This window comes from Budorcas taxicolor, unplaced genomic scaffold, assembly GCF_023091745.1.
Source record: "Budorcas taxicolor isolate Tak-1 unplaced genomic scaffold, Takin1.1 scaffold3826, whole genome shotgun sequence".
Taxonomy (NCBI): domain Eukaryota; kingdom Metazoa; phylum Chordata; class Mammalia; order Artiodactyla; family Bovidae; genus Budorcas; species Budorcas taxicolor.
This window is the reverse complement of record NW_026292246.1, coordinates 1-13,978: the sequence shown is the minus strand read 5'-3', so window position 1 is coordinate 13,978 and position 13,978 is coordinate 1. Positions and strand designations below refer to the sequence as shown.

Genomic DNA, 13,978 nt, shown 5'->3' with positions numbered 1-13,978 from the left:
ATTCCATGCATGATTGTAGAAGAAAATTGAAGCAAAAATCATTTTTTTCTCCTTGGGAAGCTTCGGCCATGGGGAGGGACAAATGGGGCATTTTGCAATTTGTTTTTATGTTTATGTTTTATTGAGTTTGAATAAAAAAGATAACTAAGGGAATTTTGGTCATTTTGGCAAAGTCAAATACAAGTTAAAAATGATCAATAAGCTCATTTAATTAGCATTTAGTCTAATTCAAGTTAAAACAATGCAATTTTAATGAAAATCATCTAAAACTAGCTAAATTAAACTAGAAACGCTATTCACAAAAATCCGAGAAATATTCTTCTAACTTTCATTTTCGAAATGTTACGATCGATACGGTCAATAAACGATCGCTAATCAAATGATGAGCAATAATATAAAACTATAATTTTTTGAAAAGTAGAATAGTAGAATAGTTTTAAAATTCACTCCGGCTCGGAGTTACGTTTCTCATTTAATTGAAAACTGAGTAATTTAATGCAAGAAAATTAAAAACCGATTATTAAAATAATTAAAATAATCAATATAATCAATATTCATTAAAAATAACTAATTTAACTATTTTTTAGAATATTTTTAAAGAATTATGAAATAAATGCTAAGATACGAATCGAATAAATTAATATAAACTCGTAATCAAATGCAATTAAATGCTAACATTTAAGATGACACTTAATTAAATACAAGAAAACAAATCCAATTACTATAAACAATAAAAATAGGTAATAATCTTTTTAAATTAATCAATATAAAAATTATTTGAATATTTTTAAAAGAAATATCAAAATAGTGCAAAACGGATTATTTAACTAATTAAATACTTAATTAAATGCAGTCAAATGCTATTAAATGCATGCCGGGTTCGGGGTATCACACTAGGTCCTTCTCATGGATATTATTTTCAGTGGTGTGGTATGTAAGAGGTGTAGAGCCTTGTTAATTTATAGGGCATCTTGATGGGGGGGGCCCAATACAATTTTTAGGCTAGGCCCTCTCTCCCATCCAGAATACTAATAGTCTATATATTAGGCTATTAGGGTTGGCTTGCCCCATTGATAGCCACCATACAGTAGAGTTGGAGAGGGAGAGGGAGCCCCCTAACTTAGGTATGCCTACCATAACATGCCGCTAAAGATTTTCTCGCAGGATTATCAAAAGGTTTCTTCATGTGTTAGCAAATTAAGAATTATGGCTTGGAGTTCAAGTAAGTTTTTCTAATCTTGAATTCAACGTGTTCATAATGGTGTTTTTATTTTCTGATATTAGATCCTGTAAAATCTAACAGTTATTACTCACATTGAACATCAACAAATTCAATGCTGCTTGGAAAAATGAAGATTGGATTGTCCCAGATAATTGGTTGCTGGAAAATGTTCACACTGAGGATGTTTTGTTGGCAACTTATCAGATACTGATAACTCGCCCTGGAGACGATTATAGCTTAAATCAATGATTTGCAGGCGACATTCAACGACTTAAAACGTTTATCAGGGAGATTGCCCAGAGAGACTATTATGTGATAAATTTAGATCTGAGAGATAGCTGAGGTTCGCGATAAAAGGAGAGATGCTGCCAACAAGCCCTCTGGATGGAAGCCATAGGTGAGACACTCGACGATTTTCGTCACAGCCTACACCTTCCCATATACAACAGTCAGTAGAGTTAGACCAATTCAATGGAGACTGACAAGAGATGGCAAGCGAGAAAGATAATAAAGATTCATAATCAGTTTCATCACAGGAGGCGTTTGAGGTATTTGCTAAACAAGTAGTTACAAGTAGTATATTCAAGAAATGTATGAAATGGTAACTCAAGAAAATGGCTGCTCTAAATTGATGTGAGATAAGATAAGCTGGAGCTGGGAACTTATTGTCGTAAACTATATATTGGAAAACAGAAAAATGCTCATAGTTGAAGGTGAAAAGATGTTCCTGAGTCCTGTCACCTAAGCAATCCACCTACTTCTGGCAAAGGACATCAGTTTACCTTGAGAAAATAAAATAACGAGCACACCCAAGAGTTAGCTGGAATGGTCAAACCAATGACATGTTATATTCAGAGGTTCTAAATTCAAATTACGGCTTCGACTTCTATTGTTAAAAATAAATAAAATAACAAGTAATGATGTTTACATAGGAAAAACTCTTTAATTAGTTTATATTGATATCATTTTTTTCACATATTAGTGTAATTTACACGTGTCGATCCCTCACATAATCAATCTAGATTGACTTAAAGAATTTTTCCGTTTACATAGAGTTATAAAAGGGGAAAAAGATGACTATGTCCGAATAGTCAATCTTTAACTAATTCTTTTTTTTTTGGCTAAAAGCAAGGATCGTATTCACATCGCAAAAATATTTACAAAAGTAACATGTCTCCAGAGGGGCCTATCTATTTTCTAATTCTCTTCACAGAGTAAAGTTTAGTTTTAACATCAAACAAAATATTTTCAAAAATATGGTATTCAGTAAGTGCTTCATTATTGTACAACCATTTGTTTCTTTCTCTCCAAACATGATAGATGAAGGCATTCAGAAATAATTTTGAAGCAGTGGACTGGAGAGTATATATAACCGTGTTACGCACAAACCAATTTGCAATTTGATCCCAACAAGTTAATCCTCGAGGACCAAAGATCATTTTCTATCCTCGACACCAAATTCTTTTTGCGAAGGAACAAAGACAAAAGAGATGCTCCCTATCTTCGATTGAGGCCTTACAGAAAACACACAATGGATCAACAGTGAGACCTGAAGAAATGAGTATATTCTTCACTAGTAAACGATCCTTCCAAAAAAGCCAAGAGATAAAAGCATGTTTTGGCGTAGAGTGTTTAAACCAGGTGATATGGTGCCAATCAACATGGAGATGTGACACCCGAATCAATTCCCACGCAGCACGGGAAGAGTACATACCATCAGGGGAGTTAGGCCAGACAATTCTATCTTCAAAGTTACTGTTTGGATAGATAAACCCCAAAAAATGTTGGATAGTAGAGAAGACCTGTGAGTAATCTGGCCAAGTTCATCCTCCCTCATAAATGAAATCAACCACAAGAGTACCTATGCCAAAACCCGTTGATGAGATGAGGTCTTCATCAAAACAGTTGCGCAATATACCCATCGGATGCCATTGGTTAGGTGGAGTTCGAGAAATAAAATAACAAGCGATGCTGAAGAAAGATGAGCATGTCTAAATCCTTAGCAAATTCTTGACTTTTACCTAAGATAGTGACGTATTGTAATTAAACGTTTTAAGTTTTAACTACGACTTCCGCCTATTGTTTAAATAAATAAAAAATCTTGACTTTTGACCGTGGAGTAGTCGACAGGACATTTATAGAGCAGATGAAATGAAAGAGCAGCGAAGCAGACAAATTCTTAGTACCCCATAAAATTATGTGATTTTTTAGTTGAATCAATGACAATTGGATATTCAAAAAAAACTAATAACATTAAATCACATATATTAGACCAAAAGTACACCAAAACATGAGACTAAGAAAACATTGACATTGCTCTCTCACCTTCATCTCATGGCTATCTTTTTAGTATACTACTATATTCTTCCTTTAAATTACTTATTTAACATATACATGTATATATAGTTTGAGTGCACAGAAAGCATAGGTTTATGAAAATTAGTTTGCTGCAGTAAAACAATCTTGGGGGCCTTTGAAGCTCCAAATCAACTTTTTTATTTTTATTTTTTTTACTTCAAGTTGGCAAAATCCGGAAATAGTAAACTAAATGAGAAAATATTTCACCCCTTGTGTCTTTTTTTACCAACAATAACACAGATCTTGAAAAGTTATTAATCCAAGATCTTTAAGATATAGACACATGATTGATCCCCACCAAAATAGGATCTTTAAGGCCCAAACCCTCAATGTCAAACATTGATATTCCAGAAGAAACAATCCCATGGGTATAAATACCCTCTCATTAGCACTTGTTAGGGTAACTTTTACATAGATTCTCACTTTCTTAATTTAAACACATTTCTTTTGCAGATAAAGTTTAACTTGACTATCGGAGTCTATGTCATGGAATTAAGGCCAAGTTACTCATTTTTATAGGTCGACCGACACATTCAACTCAGCTAATTCATTCACCTAAGATTTTTACCTTAACAGGAGTAATAAAAGGGAAAAAAAATAAAATAAAATAAAAGATGAGACGTGTCTAAATCTTAAGCAACATCTTGACTTCTAACCTTGGATGGATGGATGGAGTCGTCGATAGTATATAGATAATTTATCAATCCTACAAATATATTTTTTTATAAAATTATGACCAGTGGATATTAATAAAAGTAATAACGTTAAATCACATACATTAGACCAATTCACTTGCCATGGTCAACAGGGTAGATTTAAGATATTTTTCTCAAAGGGATTATAATATATAGATAATTTATCAATTCTACAAATATTTTTTTTTCAATAGGGATCAATCAATTTTTTAAATAAAAAATACACAAATATTTAAAAAAAGTTTATCAGGTCAAGTAAACTAAGCTGAATCTACCAATGATGGTCAATGTCGCACGGTTTTCTAAAGATTTCTATGGTTAATTTTAGTTGCATGTATATATTCAGAATAATTAGTTATTGCTTTATATTGAATAATTATATTTATTTTCTGCCTATGTATTTTCCTTATTTGGAGACGCCAATGAAATTATTTTTGACTCAAGAAAAGATGTGATGGGAATATGCAATCAACCAATAAAAATTAGAAAATGATAACAGTAAAGTGTTAAAAATTACTAAATGGTTTTGAATTTAAGTCTTATTGCCACCCATTTAAAAATATAAAACTGCATACGTGCAAGGCTTTAAAAATGAATTCTAAACTATATGTGCAGGTGAATATTGAAGATAATGCATAAAATACAATAATTTATTCCTAATAATTTAAACTTTTAGATGAGACGATAATTTTAAAATTTACTCAGTTAAGCAAAATAGATTCAACCTTGCAACAACATGTGCCAAACTACCAACAAATTGGGTTGCAAAGAACATGGCAAAAGGATCATTACCTCTCAATTGGGTGGCTTCATACACATGAAATGCAACTTTTCAATTACCAAAAAGTAAATAAATAAAGAAATGGATTCTCTCTTTTCCAAATCCATCTCGACTAAAAGACAGGATTTCTTTTTATTTTTTTATGCACATATTATGATAATAGTATAGCAAATCTTATTCCCATAACAGATTGCAATAAATGGTTGCAATAGAAGCATTTAAGGGTTTGTTTTAATCCAATTTTAGACACATAAAAATACTTTTTAATGAGTTTAGAAATTGAAACTAACTTATTTGATCCACTTTTTAAAAAGTTTTTAGGTAAAAATTAAAACAAAAAAAGTTAAAAAATAGGAAGTTTCAAATCGAAACTTTTTGAGAAAGACTTTCGAGAAACTATTTTTACATCATGCAGAAAGTTGTTTTTCTTTTTTTCTTTTTTTCAAAAATATGTCTTCATATTTTGGGAAGCCTAACATTGCGCTTAAAATTTTAAAGAATCTACATATCTGACCTAAAGGGATGTCCTTTTCGGTCATTTTTATACCGCACAATACTTTTCTAGTAATATGCCAAACAAGTTCACTATTGAGAATAGTATTTCTAACATGAAAACATTAAATAGTCAACATCTTGTGTTCAATAATAATTCTAACTAAAATTTTATATTGTCCTAAATCAAGCGTGCCTTTTTCTTTTTTCGGGGAGAATGGGGAGGGGTGTGGTGTTTCTTATTCACATTTTCTTGTATAGTTCCATCTTGAAGCTCTCAAGTTTGAAACGGAAATTGAATTAACAAAATTGCATAAAAAATAATGTTGGCGAGATCGTGCATTTTGTGCAAATTTCAACTCTTGACTTTTTAGGAAAGATGAGATTTAATATATTCGTGGATTGTCAACAGATGCCTCCGTAGCATAGTGGTAGTGCGTTCGCTTCGTAAGCGAAAGGTCGCGAGTTCGATCCTCGCCGGGGGCTAAGCAGATTTTTACGTACACATATTTTCAGGTTCTGACCCAAATTTTTTTATTTCTTTCTTTCAGGAAGATCTAATAATGTTTTCTGTTTGCCATTAACATTTGATTATTAATCTCGTTTGAATAATAATATATTCTAGGTCATTCTAGCAGATGTGGTTATATATACATATATAATGTATATCTTTTTCACGAAGATCTAATGTTTTCTGTTTGCATTAGCATTTGATTATTAATCTCATTTGAATAAAACATATTCTAGATTATTCAGTGAAATAAATAAATTAATGTTAATAACCATTTCAAAAATATTAATATCAATAAATGAATAATATTAACTTCCATGCTAATGAAATGAGAGATATTTATCTTGCATCTCCTCATGGGTGACATTGTTAAATTTAAATGAATATTAAGGTGATACAAATCTCACACTTTATCTTAAGTATAGGCAGATCTACATGCAGTCCCATTCGGACATTCATTCTAATTTTTTTGTTAAAAAGGTGTATTTTAAAGTATTTTTAGGCTGTAAATTAAATTTAATTTTTATTAGGAAAAAAAATTATTTATATATAAGGCTTTGTCTGTTTGCCGTAAAATAACTTGTTGAAAGAAAATATTTTCCTGAAAAATAAAATTCTGAAAAAATATTTTTTAGTATTTAGATATATAGTGAAAAAATGTTTTCTGACATGAGATTTTATAAATAAATAAATAAAACACACAAATAATATATATGTTAACTATGAGGGTAGAGGGTGGGTAGGCTAGGGTGAATGGGCCGAGGGGGGGTGGAAGAAGGGGGTGGGTGGGGTGGGGTGAAGTGGGTGAGTTTCGAAAAATATTTTATTCTCCCAAAGTACAAGAAAATATTTTTCACTCTTTTAAACTAAAATTTTTCTTTGACTGAAAAATGTTTTCTGATTGACCAAATTTTTCGTGTTACCAAAAATTAAAAAATTCAAAAATATTTTTCATAAAAATATTTTACCCCACTAGCGCCCTTGACAAGCACTCTAGAACCTGCCATCGCTCGTGAAAACCCAGGTCGGTCGGTGTCTCAGCTGGTATATTTTTGGGATTCGTTGTCCATACAAACGGAGCATAAATGTTAAATTGTGTGTTTTAGTGCTATTGAACTACAATTCTAGATCAATTACATCCAAGCAGTAACGTCTGTTTTCGTACTTAAGTATTGTGCAACATCTTTGATTTCTCCGTCATAGTGCAACACCCACCGCTGCCGTGCCCTTCCACGGCTCTACTGACCTTCTATGGTCTGGATCTTAATTTTTTGTCTCTTTCCCTCATTTTCTTCGTCCAATGGTAAGGATATCATCCCCTCCCATGGAGGAGGACCCCCCTCACCCCCCATCTTCCTCCAGCCTCAGCCCATGACCGTGAGTAGGACCTTCGAGCTGGCAAAAAGGTTAAGACTATAGAGGCTGTCATCTCTACAGCAAACCACCTAGATCCGATGGATTCCTCAACTGTTGAGCCCCAAGGAGCCAACCCAATGCCTTTATCTCAAGCAACAGAATGGGTGAACTTATTTAAAGCGTCATCGTCAACAATGGAGCATGATGCTAAGGGAAGAAACTGAAAGGATCATGCTTACAAGAGGTGAATCACAACATATAGTGAGCTAGGTGGAAGCAAAACCTTGATTTCAAAAATTTCAGCAACACATGTCATTTGTATTCACCATAATACCTTATGTCTAGTCCATGTAATCAACATATCTACTACATATATAAACATATATATGAATGAACAAGAGTTATCAAGGTATACCTCTTGAAGATCTAGCCAAAGGAATGAAGAAGCACCACAAGAATGACGACCAAGTCTTTCACACGTGCAAAAGGTCTAGTTCGTCCACACGAGCATCCAAGAGCTTCTTCTCCACAAACCAAATCTTTGTACTAGCTATTTAGTTGGATTGATGAGCTTACACAAGTGTTGAAAGCATGAGAAAAATTATGCCCAAGCTCTTTAGCTATGGCTGAAAATATGAGAGAGAGAATAGAGAGTAAAGAGAAAAAAAATTTATTGTGCAGAATTTTTCCACTCATCTTTTGTTATATCTCTCTTCATATTTTCTATGCATATATTTTTCCTATGCACACTTTGTGTCTTGTGCATTACATACATATATGTCTCCAATACATCCTAGTATCTTGTGTATTCCCAATATATATGTCTTCAATGCATCTATGTGTCTTGTGCAATAATATAATACAAATATATTGGATAGTGGAAAATTATGGAATTATCCATTATTCTTGCCACAATAAATCCTAGCTATAGATCTAGTCAAGATCAAATTTTGGCCTTAGATTATAATTAATCCTAATCAATATTAGATTAATTAATTGGAAACTAACTTTTCATATTTATACTTTGGCCCCAATACTTTCAATAGTTACACTTTTGGCCCATTACGTTTTAATAACCAAACACAATAACGTTAACTCTTTAACGTTTTCAAACTTATTGTAATGCGTAGGCATATAATATATATATTTCTTATATATATATATATATATATATATATATATATATATATATTTTTTTTTTTCTTATATATATATATATATATATATATATATATATATCTCCATATATATATATATATTCGGTGTTGTATATGTTAGTGGAAGAATATGTAATTCTCCACTAACTTGTCAATTAAATCCTAGACATAGAATTCAAATAAGATCAAATCTTGGCCCTTGGATTATAATTAATCCTAATCAATATTAGATTAATTAATTGGAAACAAACTTTTTATATTTATACTTTGGCCCCAACACCTTCAATAATTACACTTTTGGTCCATTACAACTTAATGACCAAATATAACAACGTTAACTCTTTTACGTTTCCAAACCCATTGTAAGCTCATTGTAGAAACTCTATTCATGATACTCAAACGTGTGTGACTCTCTAGATTCACCACCGTATAGCAATGATGGACGATTAAACCCTTTCAATCTATTTCGAAAATGTCTCCGTCATTCTCGGAATACCCTCACGTTCTAGAGTGACGCCTAGTAACATATCAAGATAATATATACGGTAATGAAGTCAATTTCTTGTGAATCTATTTATAGTCTCCGATTATCGTGCAATCCAATCCTTCCATTAATTGTCCCGTCGAGCAAGAACCATGATACGATTAAGTTCATAAACTCGATACTATGCATAGATCTAATTGGTGTAATGAGGGATGACACATGGAAAACCCTTTCTCCATCATTCATACCTTGGCCAAGGATTTCCTCATTAAACAACCAAGCTTAGATCGCATAGGACATCGCCTCACGCCGGAGGTTAATGGATCCTCTCTTGACCACTACCTGTCAATCACTATACCAGACGAATGAAACTGCGAGAGGACGTATCTCATCTCGTTTGTCAAAACAATTATTGTCCAAACGCTAGAATCAAACCTTAATACATATGACAACCGTAATGTCTCAAATCTAAGGATTACATGCACAATCGCAACGAATAACAAATTATTAATCCAAAGTCATGTAATTTGTTATTCACGTCACATTCAATGATCTGTTCAATTAATAGTCATCCACATGTTTGTTAGTCGCATCGCTATGTTGTTATGGCACGTGGCTCACCATCTTTTATCATTAACATCCCTATATTAATCAAAGGTAACAACACATGTGATAGTCTGTAATTGATTATTAAAGTCCCGATCAAATAATCTAAGGACTATGAATATTTTAAGTATTTTTATCATATTAAGGAAATATGCCAACATATTCTAAACGCTTTTAGAATACATTCCTCTAATGAAAATACTATGGACTCATTCATACACGTAAAGAAGGAGAATATGAATGTCCTAATTATGTCAATATGAAAATGCACATATAGACATGAATGCCATAATATACGAGTTATTGTCAAAATACCCCAATATATGTCATCCAAATATGTAGCATTAGGGCATATCTCTAATAGAAACAACCTATCTCTTGATGATGATTTCCCAGATCTTCCTGATTTTGAAGATAAGCCTGAAGTCATTTTGGACCCTTTTGCTCTTAGGGTCATTTTCACAGCGGATGAGAAACGTGAATTTCGACGACCTTGGCGGAATGCTTTGATCATTAAGTTAATGGGGAAATCTGTTAGGTATAGGTTTCTCAGTTTGTGACTCCCTCAGCTTTGGACTCTGCAAAAATCGATCAAGCTAATTGATATTGGCGAAGGGTTTTTTATTGTCCGATTCTCATCAGCACGAGATTATGAATTTGTGCTAATTGATAGACATTGGCTTCTCACTGATCACTACCTCACTATCCGAAGATGGAAACCTAACTTCTATTCTGAGTTTGCCTCCATCATCTCGACAACAGTCTGGGTTCATTTTCCGGGTTTAACAATGGAGTATTACAATGAGACAGTATTGGCAAGAATGGGTAACATGATTGGTAAAACACTAAAAGTGGATAAATTTACTGAGGAAAATTTGAGAGGAAGATTTGCTTAGGTGGCTGTTCAACTGGATTTAGCTAAACCTCTTCTAGCCAAACTTCAGGTTGATAACTTTTGGCAAAGAGTTGAGTATGAAGGTATTCACCTCATTTGTTTCCATTGTGGGTGCTACGGACATAGGAAATAGTACTGCTCAGAACTGAAAGGTACCCAAGAAACTAATGAAGATCCCCAACCTGCAAACAAAGACACTTCAAGTAAGAGCTCTTTTCAACCAAACAAGGCTCCCTGTTGGGACCCAAGCTTAGAATTCGGCTCCTGGATGATTGTCCAAAAAAAACAGAGTAGAAGAAACAATCAAGGACCTTAACCAGGATCAGACCCTACCAACAACAGAAAGACAGAAAGTCAACCCCAAACCCCAAGTTCACCCTGCGACTATGGCAAACAAAAGAGCCAACAGTATCTCTTAAGCGCAACATCAGGGCTCAAGTTTCACAGTCTTACCAGAAAAAACTCTCGAAACTAATCCTTCTGGACTAAGCTCTACATCGCGCACCACCTCTGCCCCTAACAAAGACAAACCAACTAGTCATACCATTACAACTTCCCACTAGAAAAAAGATAGAGGCAACCAAGCAGCCCAAGCTAAAACCAACATCAACATTGACAAAACACAAAAGTCTACAACCTCTGGATCCTTCAAATCAAACCCAACACAGACCACGCAATCTATGCCTCGAACCTCCAAAGACACTACCCAACCCATAGAAATAAAAAATAGTCAAGTGAACCAACAAAATTCTCACATAGTTATCCAAGACCTCTCATTTAAACACCATAAAACTTTTACCCCAAAACAGACAATTTTTCAAATAGCACCTCACAACCTCCTAACCAATTTACGAAAAACTGTCCACCCTTGGATACAAAGACAGTACCTCCTAATTTAAGTGATATGGAGTGCCCTCCAGATGGCCATCAGGAACAATATGACATGGAAGGTTTGGAATTAGATCATTCAGGGCCAATGGAATGTGAAATGCATCAAGAGAGTGGAGAGATTGTTTCTTTGTCACACATCTGAAACCTTATGGTTTTTTGCCATCCCAATAGTGTCTCTGTTCTCAATTTTTTTCTTGTGATGAAAACTATGAAAATATTGATTTGGAATTGCAGGGGCGCTGCCTCTAACAACTTTAAATGCATTCTTTTGGATATGGTTAAATCCCATAACCCCCGGATTGTGACAATTCTTGAGCCTAGAATTAGTGGATCCACCGCAGATCGAGTTATCTCTTCTCTTAATTTTTCACATTCCATGAGAGTCGATGCCACAAGGTTCTCAAGAGGTATTTGGCTTCTCTGGAATGATAAGTACATTCAAATTAATTTTCTTTTTGTCGGCTCTCAAGTTATTAATGTATCCGTCTTGATGCCAGGTATATCTAGATGGATCTTCTCGGTTGTTTATGCCAGTCCTAATGAGTCTAATCGTAATAATATATGGGAGGCACTTCATTATGCATCTGTTAGCCTTGACTGCCCCTGGATGATCGCAGGTGACTTTAATCAAGTTGGTAAAGTTGAGGACAAAAAAGGGGATACTCCTGGCATCTCTCGTAAAATGCTTCAGTTTGAGAAATGGATAAACGAATGCAACTTGCTAGATTTAGGATTTACTGGACCTCGTTTTACTTGGTCCAACTCTTGGGATACCAGTCAATGCATCCTTGAACGTCTCGACAGAGCCTATGCTAATCCTCAATGGCAACTTCTTTTTCAACATGCTTGCGTCAAACACCTTCCAAGACTTCACTCCGATCACATTCCGATTCTCATTGACCTCGTCTTTTCTTTCTCAAATCCTATTTGTTGTCCTTTTAAATTTGAAATTGTTTGATTTACACATACTGACTTTTTTTAATTTTGTGGCAGATAATTGGACGAACAATGACACCAATTTTTCTTCCTCATTAAAGCACCTAGCTCACAAACTTCAAGACTTGAACAAGAATACCTTCGGCAACATTTTCGCTGGCAAACACATAATTTTAGCCAGAATTCAGGGCATCCAAAAATCTCTTCAAAATAGTTATAATTCTTCGCTGGCTCGCCTTGAAAAAAACTTGAGTTGGAGTTTGAACAAACGCTGGCTCAGGAAGAATTGTTTTGGTATCAGAAGTCCCGCTGTGAGTGACTATATTCGGGAGACCGTAATACTAGATACTATCATCTTTCCACCATTATTAAACGAAGAAAGAGTGTAATTCACGGTCGTAAGGATGAGTCAGGTGCTTGGATTGATGATCATGCCAAGCTTCAAGATATGGCTCTTGGATATTTTAAAAAACTGTACATTGAGGACTCGGAGTCTATTCAAAATCTCTCGAGAGCTTCTTTCCCTAACCTCAGCGCAGATGATTTCAACAGATTTTATCATCCCATTAGTATAACAGAGATTAAATAGGCCATGTTTCAGATGAATCCAAATAAAACCCGGGCCCGAATGGTATGCCTGCGAGCTTTTTCGAAAAAAGTTGGCATATAGTTGGAAATTCAGTTTGTCAGGTTCTCCAAAGAGCCTTCCAAACAAGTCAATTCCCTAAAGACATCAATCAGGGCCTTATACATCTTATTTCGAAAGTTAAGGAGCCTAAGAGCATTAAACACTTCAGGCCTATTAGCTTGATCAATGTGATGGCTAAATTGATTACAAAAGTACTTGTCAACAGGCTTCGCCCAACTCTCTGTGATTGGATATCGCCACAACAAAGCAGCTTTCTTCTAGGGCGTTCGACTTGCGACAATATTCTATTGATCCAAGAGATCATTTATTCTATGAAGAAAAAGTTTATGGCTATTAAAATTGACCTTGAGAAGGCCTACGACAAACTCAGTTGGAGATTTATTGAGGACACTTTGTAACAAGCCAATCTCCCACAAAAATGGATATCACTTGTCATGACTTCTCTTAGTTCGGCATCTTCCAGGCTTCTGTGGAATGGCTCATCCACGCCTCTTTTTTACCCCTCAAGAGGAATCCGACAGGGAGATCCTCTCTCTCCTTGTCTTTTTTTACATTGTATTGATAGACTTTCATAAATTATCACAAGAGAATCAATTAATAAACGATGGAAACCGTTTATTTTCAAAAGAAATGGAACACCTATTTCACATCTTTTCTATGCTGATGATCTTTTTCTTTTTGCAGAGGCCTCTAGTTCACAAATGGAATTCATCCTTAGAATTATTCAATAGTTCAGCAAGGAATCAGGGCAGGCTATCAACTTGGCAAAATCAACCATCTTCATGTCCAAGAATGTTAGCAAAGATCTAACGGAGAATCTCAGTTCCTTGAGTCAAATTCCATTGTCGGATAATTTAGGCATCTATTTGGGATCCCTTGTGCTTCACAAGAGGGTCTGCAAAGGAACTTATAAGCATCTGATTGTCAAAATCCAAAACAAGTTGG

The 13,978-nt window shown here is 34.4% G+C and overlaps 1 non-coding gene across 1 annotated transcript; it reads left to right on the top strand.

Moving 5' to 3' along the window:
- Positions 1-5,962: 5,962 nt before the first annotated feature.
- Positions 5,963-6,034, top strand: TRNAT-CGU (transfer RNA threonine (anticodon CGU)). The gene has a single exon. It is a non-coding gene; the product is annotated as a tRNA-Thr (tRNA).
- Positions 6,035-13,978: the final 7,944 nt, after the last annotated feature.